Here is a 16,470-nt window from a genome sequence, read left to right on the forward strand (position 1 = left end):
TTTCTTCCTGGTTCAGTTTGCCTGGAATAGTTACTGTTTTAACAATTATGTTCCCTAATGCTACATAGCTCTCTGCTCTCTTGGTAGAGTTGAATCTAAACCACTCACATTGCTTTCATTTGAAACACTGGTTCAGTTAGTCTTTCCTACCTTTTTTCCCCCCTTTTGCCCTTTCTTTTATATATAGATACAAAGGACACTGGTTTTGAAACTGTCTTATCTATTATGTTTTCTGAAAAGGTAGTATACTCATGGAATAAGCAATTAATAAAAATTTAAAAATAGATATGAAGAGCTTCTTTTTTTCTAGTTTTAGTAGTCTCTCACTCTCCCATAGTAACATATGTTCATATACATGTATGTGTGCTTACACATTGTTAGCCCTTCTTTTTACACAACATATATTGTGCACATTGTCTTATACCTTGTTTTTTTCACTTAATTCATTTTAACTGTCTTTTCATTTCTGTATAGTGAAATTTCACATTTATGTTTATAGTTACCTATTACATTTATAGATATACTCTAATATTTAAATTAGTCCTTTATTGAGAGATGTTTTGGTCTTTGTTATTACAAAATAGGACATAATGAATAGCCTTGCACAATCTTCATTTTACATGTTTACAAATGTATTTGTAGGATAAATTCACAGAAGTTGGATCTCAGAGTTAAAGGGAATAGGAGATTGTAACTTTGATTAGTTTGCAAACCACCAAGTAGTGTGTGAAAGGGCCTATTTTCCCATGTTTCTACAAACAAAATGTATTTTTAAACTTTAGCATTTTTGCCAGTCTGAGAGTTGAAAAGGAGATCTTGGTTTATTTAAAATTTCTGTATCTCTTGTCAGAGCATTTTTTCATATGTTTAAAAGCCATTTGTTTTTCCTTTTTTTGAAACGTGTACAAAGTTTACCTATTTTTCTAATAGATTGTTTTTCTTTTATCTACTTTAAGTAGTTTTTTTACATCCTGAAGAGATTAGTCCTTTGTCATAAATTGCCAATGTTTTTCCTTGGTTCAGACTTTGTCTTTTTTTGACATTGTTTTCAGTTGTCTTTACGAAGAGGTTTTTATTTTTATGTAGTCAAATTTATCAAACTATTTTTTTAAGGCTTTTAGATTTTATTTTATTTTATTAAAAAAATATTTTTGAAAGAGAGCGGGCATGCATGAGCGGAGAAGAGGCAGAGAGGAAGATAGAGAATTTCAACCAGGCTCCATGTTGTCAGTGCAGAGTTGGACATGGGGCTCAAACTCATGAACTGTGAGATCATGACGTGAGCAGAAATCAAGAGTCAGACGCTTAACCTGCTTGAACTACCCAGATGCCGCTAGATTCAAATCATAGTTGGAGAAACCTACCCAAATCCAAAGTTTTCAAGGAGTTCATCTTTGTTTATTTTTATGGTATCATTTTTTTCACGGTTTTTATTATTTATTTATTTATTTATAATATGAAATTTATTGTCAAATTGGTTTCCATACAACACCCAGTGCTCATCCCAACAGGTGCCCTCCTCAATGCCCATCACCCACCCTCCCCTCCCTCCCACCCCCCATCAACCCTCAGTTTATTCTGTTATTAAGAGTCTCTTATGGTTTGGCTCCCTCCCTCTCTAACTTTTTTTTTTCCTTCCCCTCTCCCATGGTCTTCTGTTAAGTTTCTCAGGATCCACATAAGAGTGAAAACATATGATATCATTTTTTTACTTTTAAATTTTGATTCATTTGAATTTTATGGTGTAAGATTTGTAGTACAGATCCAACTTTTTTTCACAGATGGAAAAATGAGTTTTCCCAAGCTCATTTATTGAATCAGTTCGTGATTTCTCCATTGATTCTCTTTGCCACATTTATCATATATCAGATTACATGTTTTGCTCTGCTTCTGGATATTTTTTCCATTCATATTGAATACTGTTTAAGTTGTTGAGGCTTTTTAATATGTTGTAATATTTATAACTAATCCCTTAAATTTCCTTTGAATGTGATTTTACATTATTTGTGTTATTTTTGTTTTTAATATTATTCAGTTATGTTTTAAAGTGTTATGTGTGGTTCTTGCACATTTATTGTTAATTTTTTCTTACCTAACTTACTTTTTCTGTTGCTTCTGTGAGATTCCCTTGTCATTTTTTTTCCATTATATTTTCTCATTATATTTCATTTTTCCATTATATTTTCTCTCTGATTCATATATATAACAATTTCAGCATATTAATTTTGTGTACCCCTCTTCTTTATTGGGGATTCTCCTAGCTTGTCCATGTTATGATTGATGCTTAAGAAAGATGTACTTTTGTCATGTTAAAGATTTATTTATTTTTTATTTTATTTATTTATTTTTAAAATATTTATTTTGAGAGAGAGAGCATGCATGAGCAGGGGAGGGGCAGAGAGAGAGAGAGAGAGAGAGAGAGAGAGAGAGAGGGAATCGCAAGTAGGCTCTGTGCTGTCAGTGCGGGAGCTAGAACTCATGAACCGGGAGATCATGACTTGAGCCGAAATCAAGGGTCAGATGCTTAACCTAAGGCCACCCAGGTGCCCCAAAGATTTATGTGTTTTTTAAGTACTTGAATTTTCTTAAAAAAAAAAAAAAAATCAAAACAAGAATATTGATCGAATGTTTTCAAATTGTTAAGGTCTATGGAGATCTTTCATCTCAGATTTATTATTAAGATTTATTAATTATTTTAATAGATTTTCTAATGTTGAATCTTTTAGATGCAAGTGCCTTTTGTTTTCTGATTTTGTAATTAATTTCTATATTTGTTGCACTGTGATTAGAGAATGTTGTTTGTATTGTACTTAGTGAAGTTTCCTTGTGGTTGAATATATAGTCTATAGGCATTTGAAAAGAAATATTCTTTATTTTTAAACCACAGGTTGAAACTCAATTAAGTATGTTATTTATCATATTTTTTAGGTTGCCTTTATTATTATACTTTTGTTCATTTTGTATTCTTTTCACTTTGGATGTGGACGGAAAGGGTGAATTAAAGTCTTCCTAGTACTAGGATGTCTATATCCCTTTCTTCTTTTGCGTGCTATAAGTTTTGTTTTTTGGGTGTTGTTGCTGTGTTGAGTTGTCCATAACTACTTACAGTCAGAAACTTTATTATGATTTGTCATTTTGCCTTTGAAAATATTCTCCCTTTGGGGCGCATGGGTGGCTCAGTTGGTTAAGTGCCTGACTTTGGCTCAGGTCAAGATCTCGCAGTTTGTGAGTTTGAGTCCCAGGTTCAGCTCTGTGCTGACAGCTCCGAGCCTGGAGCCTGCTTCAGATACTGTCTCCCTCTCTCTCTCTCTGCCTTTGCCCCACCGCACTCTATCTCTGTCTCTTTCTTTCAAAAATAAATAAACACTAAAAAAATTCTACTTTGTTTCATTTATTTCTTTTATACTAATTTATAGTCTGATGTTAGGTTTTTACCCATATCTTTGTTTGGCTTGTATACTTTTGGTTCTTTTATTTCTCATCTCTCTGAATCACATTGAACATCTCCTGTTTTCAGCATAGAGCCATGTTCTGATTTTGCTTTTAAAGTTTTATTTATTTATTTTTAGAGAGAGCTTGTGTGTGTGCATGTGTGGGAGAAGGATAGAGAGAGAGAGAGAGAGAGAGAGAGAGAGGGAGACAATCCCAAGTAGGCTCCATGCTGAGTGTGGAGCCTGATGCAGGCGCTTGATCTCACAAACTGTGAGATCATGACTTGAGCTGAAACCAAGAGTCAGACGCTTAACTGACTGAGCCAGCCAGCTGCCCTGAGCTATGTTCTGATTTGAGATTCAGTCTAAAAATCTTATTTTCATAATTGTGTCACATTTATTTCCATTTGTTGATATGACTGTTGTTTTTACTTCCGTTATTTTATCTTACTTTTGTTTAGTTTTTATGGTCTTAAGCATTTCACTGTGTGATATTTCTTTCTTCAACATTTTCTCATGGAAATTCTCAAATATCTAGAAGAGTTGGAAGAATTTTATAGTGAATACTAGCATACCCACCACAAAGATTCTACAGTTTTCATTTTATACTTTCTTTTTTTATTTTTGTTTTTATTTTATTTATTTTTTAATTTTTATTTAATTTATTTTTTTAATTTACATCTAAGTTAGCATATAGTGCAACGATGATTTCAGGAGTAGATTCCTTAATGCCTCTTGCCATTTAGCCCATCCCCCCTCCCACAATCCCTCCAGTAACTCTCTGTTTGTTCTCCATATTTAAAAGTCTTTTATGTTTTTGTCCCCCACCCTGTTTTTATATTATTTTTGTTTCCCTTCCCTTATGTTCATCTGTTTTGTATCTTAAATTCCTCATGAGTGAAGTCATATGGTACTTGTCTTTCACTGACTAATTTCGCTTAGCATAATACCCTCTAGTTCCATCCACGTCACTGCATGTGGCAAGATTTCATTCTTTTTGATTGCCAAGTAATACTCCATTGTGTGTGTGTGTGTGTGTGTGTGTGTGTGTGTGTGTGTGTATATATGTACATGTATATATATGTGTATATATATATATATATATATATATATACACACACATCTTCTTTATCCATTCATCTGTCGATGTACATTTGGGCTCTTTCCATACTTTGGCTATTGTCAATAGTGCTACTATAAACACGGGGGTGCGTGTGCCCCTTTGAAACAGCACACCTGTATCCCTTGGGTAAATACCGAGTAGGGCAATTGCTGGGTCGTAGGGTAGTTCTATTTTTAATGTTCTGAGGAACCTCCATACTGTTTTCCAGGGTGGCTGCACCAGTTTGCATTCCCACCAGCAATGCAAAAGGGTTCCTCTTTCTCCACATCCTCGCCAACATCTGTTGTTGCCTGAGTTGTTCATGTTAGCCATTCTGACAGGTGTGAGGTGGTATCTCATTGAGGTTTCGATTCGTATTTCTCTGATGATGAGTGATGTTGAGCATGTTTTCGTGTGTCAGTTGACCATCTGGATGTCTTCTTTGGAGAAGTGTGTATTCATGTCTTTTGCCGATTTCTTCACTGGATTATTTGGGGTTTTTTTGGGTGTTGAGTTTGATAAGTTCTTTATAGATTTTGGATACTAACCCTTTATCCAATATGTCATTTGCAAATATCTTCTCCCATTTTGTCGTTGCCTTTTAGTTTTGCTGATTGTTCTTCCTTGCTCTGCATAGGCTTTTTTTTTTTTTTTTTTATTTTTTATTTTTTATTTTTTCAACGTTTTTTATTTATTTTTGGGACAGAGAGAGACAGAGCATGAACGGGGGAGGGGCAGAGAGAGAGGGAGACACAGAATCGGAAACAGGCTCCAGGCTCCGAGCCATCAGCCCAGAGCCTGACGCGGGGCTCGAACTCACGGACCGCGAGATCGTGACCTGGCTGAAGTCGGACGCTTAACCGACTGCGCCACCCAGGCGCCCCAGCTCTGCATAGGCTTTTTATTTTGATGAGGTCCCAATAGTTCATTTTTGCTTTTGTTTCCCTTGCCTCTGGAGACGTGTTGAGTAAGAAGTTGCTGCAGCCGAGGTCAGAGAGGTTTTTGCCTGCTTTCTCCTTGAGGATTTTGATGGCTTCCTGTCTTACATTGAGGTCGTTCATCCATTTTGAGTTTACTTTTGTGTATGGTGTAAGAAAGTGGTCCAGGTTCATTTTTCTGCATGTCGCTGTCCAGTTTTCCCAGCATCACTTGCTGAAGAAACTGTCTTTATTCCATTGGATATTCTTTCCTGCTTTGTCAAAGATTAGTTGGCCATACGTTTGTGGGTCCATTTCGGGGTTCTCTATTCTGTTCCATTGATCTGAGTGTGTGTTTTTGTGCCAGTACCATACTCTCTGGATGATTACAGCTTTGTAATACAGCTTGAAGTCCGTGTTATACTTTCTTTATCAAATATATATCTCTACCCATATGTCAATCTATCTTAGTTAAAAAAAATTTTTTTAATGTTTATTTTTGAGAGAGAGAAAGAGAGAGAGAGCGCACACAGGGGAGGGGCAGAGAGAGAGGGAGACACAGAATCTGAAGCAGGCTCCAGGCTCTGAGCTGTCAGCACGGAGTCAAATGTGGGCCTTGAACCCATGAACTCTGAGATCATGACCCAAACTGAAGTTGAATGCTTAACTGACTGAGCCACTCAGTCTCCCCAATCCATCTCAGTTTTTAGATGCATTTCTAAGTATGTTGCAGACATCAGTATACTTAAATTCTTCAGCATGTATATCAAGTAACTAAAGTTCAGTGTTTATTTAGGTTTTTTTTTTTCTTTTAGGTAAAATTTACATGCAAAGAAATGCACAAATCTTGTTTGCCTTTGCTTTTTTAAAAAAAGTGAACTTCTAAAAAAAAAAAAAGTGAACTTCTTATTGTAGAATAGGTTTAGATTGACAGAAAAATTTTGAAGCTAGTACAGTGAGTTTCCATATAGCCTATACCCAGTTTCCCTTATCATTAACACTTATCACTAGTATGGTGCATTTGTTGTAATTATTGAACTAATAGTGATATAATATTATGTACTAAAGTCCATACTTTATTCATATTTTCTTAGTTGTTACCCAATGTCCTTTTTCTATTCGAGGATTCTATCTAGAATACTACATACATTTTGTAGTCATGTCTTGTTAGGCTCCTATTGTGTTTCTTTAATCAACTTCATTGAGGCATAATTTATATAAACTTTACCCATTTAAAGTATTTAAAACAAAATTTTTTTTTTAAGTTTATTCTTTGGGGGCACTGGGTGATTCAGTTGGTTGAGCGTCTGACTTCAGCTCAGGTCATGACCTCACTGTCCGTGAGTTCAAGCCCCGAATCATGCTCCGTGCCTACAGCTCAGAGCCTGGAGCCTGCTTCAGATTCTGTCTCCTTCTCTCTCTGCCCCTCCTCGCTTGTGCTCTCTCTCTCTCTCTCTCTCAAAAATAAAGAATAAAAATAAAGTTTATTTCTGAGAGAGAGGGAGAGAGAAAGGGAGAGGCAGAGAGAGAGGGAGAGAAGCTCCCAAGCAGGCCCTGCGCTGTTCACTCAGAGCCCAGGGCAGGGCTCAAACTCATGCACTTTGAGACCATGACCACCCGGGCGGAAATCAGGAGTCAGACATTTAACCGACTGAGCCACCTACCTGCCTGCCTCCTGGCCAATTTAAGGTATTTAATTAGATAAGTTCTGACAGATGTGTATTGTTGTGATTTCACTGTTGCAATCAGGATGTAGAACATTTACATTGTCCTCAAGAGTTTTCTTATGTCCTTTTTCATTCGGACCCTAGGCAAGCACTGATCTTCTTTTTGTTATTGTATATTTGTTTCCAATTTCTAGAGTTTTGTTATTATATAGTATGTACTCTTCTGCCTTCACTCAGCATAATGATTTTTGAGATTCATCCATGTTATGTATGTCAGCAGATTATTCCTTTTTATTGCTGAGGAGTATTCATTGTATAGACATACCAAATGTGTCATTTCTTGATGGAAATTTGGGTTTTTCTTGTTTTTGACTATTGTGCATAAGGCAGCTGTGAATATTTGTGTGTAAATCTTTGTGTGGATATAGGTTTTAATTCTCTTGGGTAAATAGCTATGAGTGGAATGTGTAGGTCTTAATGATAGGTGATGTTTAACTTTTTAAGCAATTACCAATCTTCAAAATTTTTGTAACCATTTTACAGTTTCACTAGCAGTATGTTTGAGTTCCATTTGCTTCATATCCTCCTTAACACTTGGTGTAATTTTAACCATTTTTTTAAGTCTGTTTTGGGAGAGAGAGCGAATGGGAGAGGAGTAGAGAGAGAGAGGGAGAGAGAGAATCCTGATCTCTGCCCTGAGAGCGCTTGAAGCCACAAACCATGAGATTATGGCTTGAACTGAAACCAAGAGTTGGTCGCTCAACCAGTTCAGCCCCAACCAGATGCCCCAACTGTAGCCATTCTGATAATATATACTAGTATCTCATTTTAGTTTTTACTTCGCTGTTCCTGAGTCTTTAACCATGTTAAGCATCATTTTATTTACTTATTGGCCATTTTTATATCTTCTTTGTAAAGTTGGTGTTTAAATCTTTTGCCATCTTAAAATCAAGTTGTTTGCCTTCTTATTGAGTTTGAAGTGTTTTTATTATTTATTTATTTATTCATTTTAATGTTTATTTATTTTTGAGAGAGAGACAGAGCATGAGTGGGGGAAGGGCAGAGAGAGAGGGAGACACAGAATAAGAAGCAGGCTCCAGGCTCCGAGCTGTAAGCACAGAGCACGATGTGAGGCTTGAACTCGGGAACCGCGAGATCAGGACTTAAGCCCAAGTCGGATGCTTAATTGACTAAGCCACCCAGGTGCCCCAAGTTTCAAGAGTTTTTAAAATATATTCTGGACATAAATGTTTTGTTACATATATGTTTTGCGAGTGTTTCCTCTGTCCTTTGACTTGCCATCTGTTCTCATAATGATGTGTTTTAAAGGGCAAATGTTTAAAATGTTTTTTAAATGAATTTTTAATTTTGGAACAATTTTAGCTTTGCAGAAAAGTTGTGAAGGTAATATAGAGGTTCCCTTATACCACTTACCCAATTTTTGTCATTATTAACATGTTGTGGCATGTTTGTTAAAACTAAGAACTGACATTGGTACGTGACTACTTGCCAACCTCCAAAATTTATTTGGATTTTAATAATGTTCTTTTTCTTTCCTTTCTTTAAATTTATTAAATGTTTATTTTGAGAGAGAGTGCGTGAGCACGCGCAAGCAGGAAAGGGGCAGAGAGAGAGAATCCCAAGCAGGCTCTGTGCCGACAGTGCAGAGCCCAATATGAGGCTTTACCCTACGAACTGTGAGGTCATGACCTGAGCTGAAATCAAGAGTCGGATTCTTAATCAACTGATCCACCCAGGTGCCCCATTAATGTTCTTTTTCTGCTGCAGAATTGAATTCAGGGTACCATATTGCATTTAGTGTTAATGTCTCCATAGTCTCTGGTCTGTGACAGTTTTTCTGTCTTCCTTTCCTTGTTTTTCATGATCTTGATAATCTTGAGGAATCCTGTCTCTGTATCTTGTGGAATGTCCCCCCAAGTTGTCTAATCATGTTTTCCTCTTTATTAGACTGGGGTTGGGGATTTTTGGAAAGATAGAAAACAGTCCATCTTGTATCACATCAAGGGGAAGCGTATCCATATGACATCACTGATAATGTTAAGTTAACCTTTATCACTTGGTTACAGTCATGCTTGCCACATTTCTCCACTGTAAAGGTACGATTTTTCCATTTCCGTAGTCTGTTCTTTACGTAAAGAGCCACTAAGTCTAACACACCTTCAAGGAAAGGTAGTGGTTTGAGAATTAAAGCTCCATCTCCTAGAGGGGGGAGTATCTACCTATATTACTTGAAATACTTTTGTAAGACATTGGCATTCTCCAATTCAAAAATATTTGTTCAATCATTTATATCAGTATGGATGCATGCATATTTATTTTATGCTTTGGGTTATAATGCAATCCTGCATTATTTTGTTATTCAAATTTTACCTGCTTTAGCTGTTGGAAGCCTTTTCAGGTTGTCTCCTCTGTCCAGTTTACATGCCTCCCTTCTTTTGTTTTTTGAGTACTTCTTTATTTCCTGTCATTACAACATGTGCTAGGCTCATTGTGTATATTCCATGTCCCAGCTCTAGGATAAGCCATCTCACTAAGGAGCCCTGTTTCCTTTTATTGGGGAATAATATTTAGAAGCCAAGATCTAGACACTGTGTATGTTTGTTGGTACAAGGCCTCTCAGATAGCTAGTATAGTGTATGTGTATACACTCACCTATGGATGCAGGCACATTTATAATTGTTTCTGTATCCATCTGTATCTATGTTAAGCTAAAGATTAGTTTGTACTGAAGTTGGCTACTCTAATCCAGTATCAAAGTGTTTGTTCTAACCTTTCTCCTTTATCTTGTAACTTTCAGACATTGAGAAACCTGACTCCCACTATCTACTGTCCATCTCTTACTGGTTTCAAATTTTTATGAAGATCAGAATATCCATTTTTCTTTTATAGTTTGTGCTTTTTGAAACTTTCTTCCACCATAAGATTACAAAGGTTTTTATCCCATGTGTTTTAATAGAGGTTTTATAGTTTTAGCTTTGTGTATTATAGGAGGTAAAAGTTGTGGTTCTTTTTATGTACATGAATATCCAATATCTCAACATCACTTTTTGATGAAAAAGATGCCTCACTGAATTGGCTTGGTACTTCTGTCAAAAATATATTTTCTATATACATGTAGGTCTGGTTCTGGATTTTGTTCTACTTATCAAGCATTACCACATTGTCTTGATTTCTTTTGCTTTATAGTATATCTTGAAATCAGGTACTGTAAGTCCTTTAACTTTAGTCGTCTTTTTAAAGATTACTTTGTATATCCTAGGTCCTTTGCATTTTCATTTAAATGTTATAATCAACTTGTTAATTTCTTTCTTTTTTCTTTTTTTTTTAAGTAATCTCTATGTGCAATTTGGGGCTCAAGCTCATGACTCCAAGGTCAAGAGGTACACACTCCTCTGACTTAGCCAGCCAGGCTTCCCTGTTAATTTTTTTTTCTTTTTTTTTCTTTTTCTTTTTCTTTTTCTTTAAAGTTTATTTATTTTGAGAGAGCATGAGTGCTTGTGCATGAGTCAGGGAGGGGCAGAGAGAGAGAGGAGAGAGAGAATCCCAAGCAGGCTCTGCACTGTCAGCACAGAACCTGATGTGGGGCTCGATCTCATGAACCAGGAGATAAGTGATATGAGCTGATACCAAGAGTTGGATGTCTAAATGCTTAAGCGACTGAGCCACCCAGGTGCCTGCTCCTCTTAGTTTCTTTCTTTCTTTTTTAAGTTTATTTATTTAGAAAGAATGAGTTGGGGAGGGACAGAGAGAGAAGGGGCAGAGGATCTGAAGTGGGCTCTGTGCTGACAGCAGAGACCCCAACTCGGGGCTTGAACTCACCAGCTGAGCCATGAGATCATGACCTGAGCCAAAGTCGGATGCTTAACTGACTGAGCCACCTTAGGCACCCCCTGTTAGTTTCTATAGTAAAAGCCTTCTGGGATTTTATTTGGACTATAGTGAAGCTGTAGGTCAATATGGGGAGAATCAATATTGTAATAATATTTAGCCTGCCAATTCATGAACATGGTATATCATTTAAGTCTTTTGAAATTTCTCTTAGCAATGATTTGTAGTTTATAGTGTAGAGGTTTTTTCTGTATCTTAAATTTATTTTTAAGTATTTTATGTTTAATGATTCAATGGAATTAGTTTTAAAAACTACCTTCTAGGCTGGCTCAGTCAGAAAAGTATGAGACTTTTTTTTTTCTTCAAGTTTATTTGTTCTTTTTTAAAAAAAAATTTTTTTTTTAACGTTTATTTATTTTTGAGACAGAGAGAGACAGAGCATGAATGTGGGAGGGTCAGAGAGAGGGAGACACAGAATCTGAAACAGGCTCCGAGCTGTCAGCACAGAGCCCGACGCGGGGCTCGAACTCACGGACCGCGAGATCATGACCTGAGCCAAAGTCGGCCGCTTAACCGACTGAGCCACCCAGGCGCCCTCAAGTTTATTTATTCTTGAGAGAGAGAGAGCATGCACGCAAACGGGAGAGACAAACAGACAGACAGACACACACACATAATCTGAAATAGGCTTCAGGCTCTGAGCTGTCAGCACAGAGCCCAGTGTGGGGCTCAAATTCTGAATGGTGAGATCATGAGCTGAGCCAAAGTTGGATACCCAACCAACTGAGCTACCCAGGTGCCCCAGAAGAGTATGTGACTCTTGATCTTGGGGTTATGAGTTCAAGCTCCATGTTGGGTGTAGAGATTACTTAAATGAATAAATAAAAACTTAAAAAAAAAAAACACTCTGGGAGTGCCTGGGTGTCTCAGTCAGTTAAGCAACTGACTTTTGATTCCAGTTCAGGTCATAATCTCATGGTTTATTAATTTGAGCCCTGCGATGGGGCTCTTTGCTGACAGTGTGGAGCCTGCTTGGGATTCTCTCTCTCCCTCTCTTTCTTCACCCCCTCTCTCTTTTTCTCTCTCTCTCTCTCAAAAATAATAACAATTAAAAAAATACTGTGTAAAAAAACTACTTTCTAATTGTTTACTACTAAGATTTAAAAACAGAATTGTTTTGTCTGTTAACTTGGTATCCTGTGACCTTGCCAAATTTTGTTATTCTAGTAGTTGTTTTGTATATTACTGAATATTTTCTACATAAACCATATCATCTGCAAATTGAGGCAGTTTCAATCTTTGTGAGTTTTCTTTCCTTATTGTTTCGCTAGGATCCTTGGTACAGTGGTAAAAAGAAGTTGTGAGAGTGGGTATGTGTTGTACTTGATTTTTAGGGAAACGTTCACTATTTCTCCAGTAATTAGACTGTTGAAGGTTGTTTTTTGTTTGTTTTGTTTTTGATGCTCCTTTCTAATTGAATAAGTTTCCCTCTATTCCTGTTTTATTGTGAGCTTTTACATAATAGGTTGAATTTTGGTAAATGATTTGTGTTCTTCTAATTGGTCATAATATTTCTCTTTTATTGTTAATGTGGTGAATTATATTGATTATATTCTCTGGATAAACTTTTTTTTTTGTCATGATATATATGCTTTTATTGTTTGCTGGATATAATTTGCTAATGTTCTCAGGATTTTTTTTTTTTTTTTTTTTTGTTTCTGTTTGCGAAAGGTGTCGGGTTGTAATTTTCTCTTTTTGTAATGTCCTTGGGGGTTTTGGTGTTAGTTATGCTGGTATCATTAATGGAGTTAGGAGGTATTTCTCTCTTTTGCTTTCTGAAAGGGTTTGTGTAAGATTGGCGTTACTTCCTCTTTAAATTAAAAAAAATTTAAAAAAAATTCTTTTTTTTTTTAGACAGAGAGAGACAGAGCACAAACGGGGGAGGGGCAGAGAGAGAAGGAGACACAGAATCCAAAGCAGGCTCCAGGCTCTGAGCTGTCAGCACAGAGCCCCATGCGGGCTCAAACTCACAAACCGTGGGATCGTGACCTGAGCCGGTCAGACGCTCAACTGACTGAGCACCCAGGCACACCCCCCCAAATTTTTTTTAATGTTTATTTATTTTTGAGAGAGACAGACAGACAGACAGAGCATGAATGGGGGAGGGCAGAGACAGAGGTAGACACAGAATCTGAAGCAGGCTCCAGGCTCTGAGCTGTCAGCACAGAGCCCAACGCAGGGCCTGAACCCGTGAACCACGAGATCATGACCTGAGCCAAAGTTGTACGCTCAACCGACTGAGCCACTCAGGTGCCTCTCCTCCTTAAATGTTTGATAGAATTCAGCAATGGGGAAGTATCTTGGGGAAGATTCTTTGAGATTTTGCATAGATCTTTTTTGCTTTTCATCCATTAGTTTTAGTGGATCTTGCCTTGTGGAGTGGTTTTTGATAATTCAGATAGAATTTCACTATGTGGTTCTTTTTGTTGTGTTTTGTATTTATTTTTGTACATAATTATTCTGGTTTTATTTAGGAAGGCATTTTATAGTGGTTTTTACTTTAAATTTTTATAATGGCCTCATCTTTTTTGTTAGTAGTAATTAGTTTCTTATTCTGAACATCATCTTCCCCTGAGCAAGGGTCTATTTCTGTCTATTCCCTTATCTTTTCTACTGTCCATTTTCAATTTTACTCTTTCTTTTCAGAGTTTACCATTGTCCTTTTACATAAACTTTTTTTAATTTTAAGTTTTTATTTTAATTCCAGTTAGCTAACATACAATGTTATAGAAGTTTCAGGTGTACAATATAGTGATTCAACACTTCGATACATCACCTTGTGCTCATCACAGCAAGTGCACTCCTTAATCCCCATCACCTATTTAACCCATCCCCTAAAACACCTCCCCTCTGATAACCATCAGTTCTCTATAGTTAAGAGTCTTTTCTTACTTTTTTTCTCTCTCTCTCTCTTATTTTTTCCCCTTTGCTTGTTTGTTTTGTTTATTAAGTTTCACATTTGAATGAAATCGTATGGCATTTGTCTCTCACTGACTTCACTTAGCAATATACTCTCTAGCTTCATCCATGTCATTGCAAATGGCAAGATTTCATTGTTTTTTTATGGCTGAATAATATTCCAATGTATATATATACCACATATTCTTTGTTAATTGATGGACATTTGGGTTCTTTCCATATCTTGGCTATTGTAAATAGTGTTGCGACAAAGATAGGGGTCTATTTATCCCTTTGAATTAATTTTCTTGTGTTCTTTGGATAAATACTTAGTAGGGTGATTGCTGGATCATAAGGTAGTGTTATTTTTAGCTTTTCGAGGAACCTCCATACTGTTTTTCATGGGGGCTGCACCAGTTTGAATTGCCACCAACAGTACACAAGGGTTCCTGTTTTTCCATATCCTCGAAATCTACATTTTTGAGAGGTTTTATTTGTAAGTTTTAATGATAACCCTGACTTTCTTGCTGTTAAAATTGAAGTATTTGGCTTACTTACCTTATTTGACATCTTTGTCTTTGCCTCCCATTTTTTTTTTTTTTTTTTTTTTTTGGTACAGTGCCATGGATGTTCTCCTGTCACCTTATTTTGTTGCTTTAGTTTTAGAACTATAGGTAAATATATTGTGCTTACAGCCAGCCTATCCTTGTTGCTGCATTTTCCTATTCGTATCTTCATTAGCTGGGATTTGCGCCGTAGCAGTTTTTATGCTTCATGGTCTCAGTATTTCTTAAGTTCTTGCATGTTCTAAACTGTTTGTAGTCTTCATACTTGAAGGACAGTTTGGCTCAGTATAAATATTTTGGCTTATATATACACGCTTGTCTTGAGTATCTTGAATGTATTTTATTGTGTTATTGACATTGAATGCCGCTATGTTGAAACAATGTTGAAATTTGAGGGTAAATTTTTTTTTTTCCCTTTATAAGTCTGTTTGCCCTTTTGGGTGGCTACCCAAGGATTTTTTTCTTTATCTTAAAAGACCAGTAACTTGATTAGTAGCATGTATTTTGTAAGTGATCATCATCTTGAGTCATTTTTGTCTGTTACACATTTTGCCCTTTCAAGTGAGTAATAACCAAATTTTTAATTTCAGTATGTTTTCCTGAATTATATTTTCAAATGTTTGCTCTTTCCTATTATTCTGATTTTTTATTTGAAGATTTCAGTTATTCCCATGTTGAATTTTTCTTTTTTATATCCATCATTTTCTCTGCTTTCCTTTTTAAATTTTTGTTACATTTTGTTGGCTGTTTTCAATTCTCTAGATCCTTTTAGGTATTTTCTAGCTTTTTATAACTAATGTTGTATTCAGTTTATCTTTATTTCTTTGTTGAGTGTTTTCCCTATGTATTTTGAAGTTTCAGTAGCTTAGAGTTTTGTCTTCTCCTGTTTTCTTATGGTGTCTTCAGTTCTTATATTTTTGCTCTATAGTTCGGCTTCATGGGTAGTATTGCTTGATAACATTTTGAAAGTTTATGGTGAAGTTATTCCTACTTTTCCCATGAACTGTGAGATCATGACTTGAGCTGAAATCAAGAGTCGGACTCTCAACTGACTGAGCCACCCAAGGCGCCCTTGATTCATCACCTTTAAACAGTGTTTTCTGATCTTCCTCATTCTCATATAGTGATAGCACTAATCTTAATTCTTCTTTAGTCACATTAAATTTGAATCATTTTACTTGAATGTCTATTTTGTTTTATTAACTGTAAATAGTGCCTTTTCACTCCTACTTTTTTTTCCCTACTATTTTGTAGTCTGAGTTTGTTTGCTTAATGTATGATGAATACATTTCTTGGTCATTAAATATTCTATAAGGTCATTTTCATGACTTCATATCATTTTTATTTATATTGATAATATACCTAATTCCAAATTATTAGACAATAAGATTATTATTATTTATTTAGGTATTTATTTTTTACATTTATTTATTTTTGTGAGAGAGAGACAGCACAAGTGGGGTAGGGGCAGAGAGAGAATGAGACACAAAATCCGAAGCAGGCTCCAGGCTCCGAGCTGTCAGCACAGAGCCCAACATGGGGCTCGAACTCACAAACCGTGAGATCATGACCTGAGTCGAAGTCGGACATTTAAGCGACTGAGCCACCTAGGCGCCCCAGATTATTATTTTTTAATTACAGTATAGTAAACATTCGTTAGTTTCAGGTGTACACTGTAATGATTCGATAATTCTCTGTATGACTCAGTCTTCATCAAGATAAGTGTACTTTTGGGGTGCCTGGGTGGCTCAGTCAGTTGAGCATCTGACTCTTGACTTTAGAAGGTGTTGTGATCTCGGTTTGTGAGATCCAAGCCCTGTGTTGGGCTCTGCACTGAGAGTGTGGAGCCAGCTTGGGATTCAGTCTCTCTCTTTCTCTGCCCACTCCCCCCACCCCTGCTTTGCTCTCTTTCTGTCTCTCAAAATACATAAGCAAACTTTAAAAAGTAAAGGTAAGTGTACTATTAGTCCCCTTCACCCA

General features: G+C 36.3%; 1 protein-coding gene across 6 annotated transcripts in view; it reads left to right on the forward strand.

Annotated features, from left to right (window-relative positions):
* Positions 1-16,470, forward strand: part of ATAD2B (ATPase family AAA domain containing 2B) — a 167,095-nt gene that overhangs the window by 37,046 nt on the left and 113,579 nt on the right. The gene's annotated exons all lie outside the window — the stretch shown is intronic.

The sequence above is a fragment of the Panthera leo genome, chromosome A3 (genome assembly GCF_018350215.1).
Source record: "Panthera leo isolate Ple1 chromosome A3, P.leo_Ple1_pat1.1, whole genome shotgun sequence".
NCBI classification, from domain to species: domain Eukaryota; kingdom Metazoa; phylum Chordata; class Mammalia; order Carnivora; family Felidae; genus Panthera; species Panthera leo.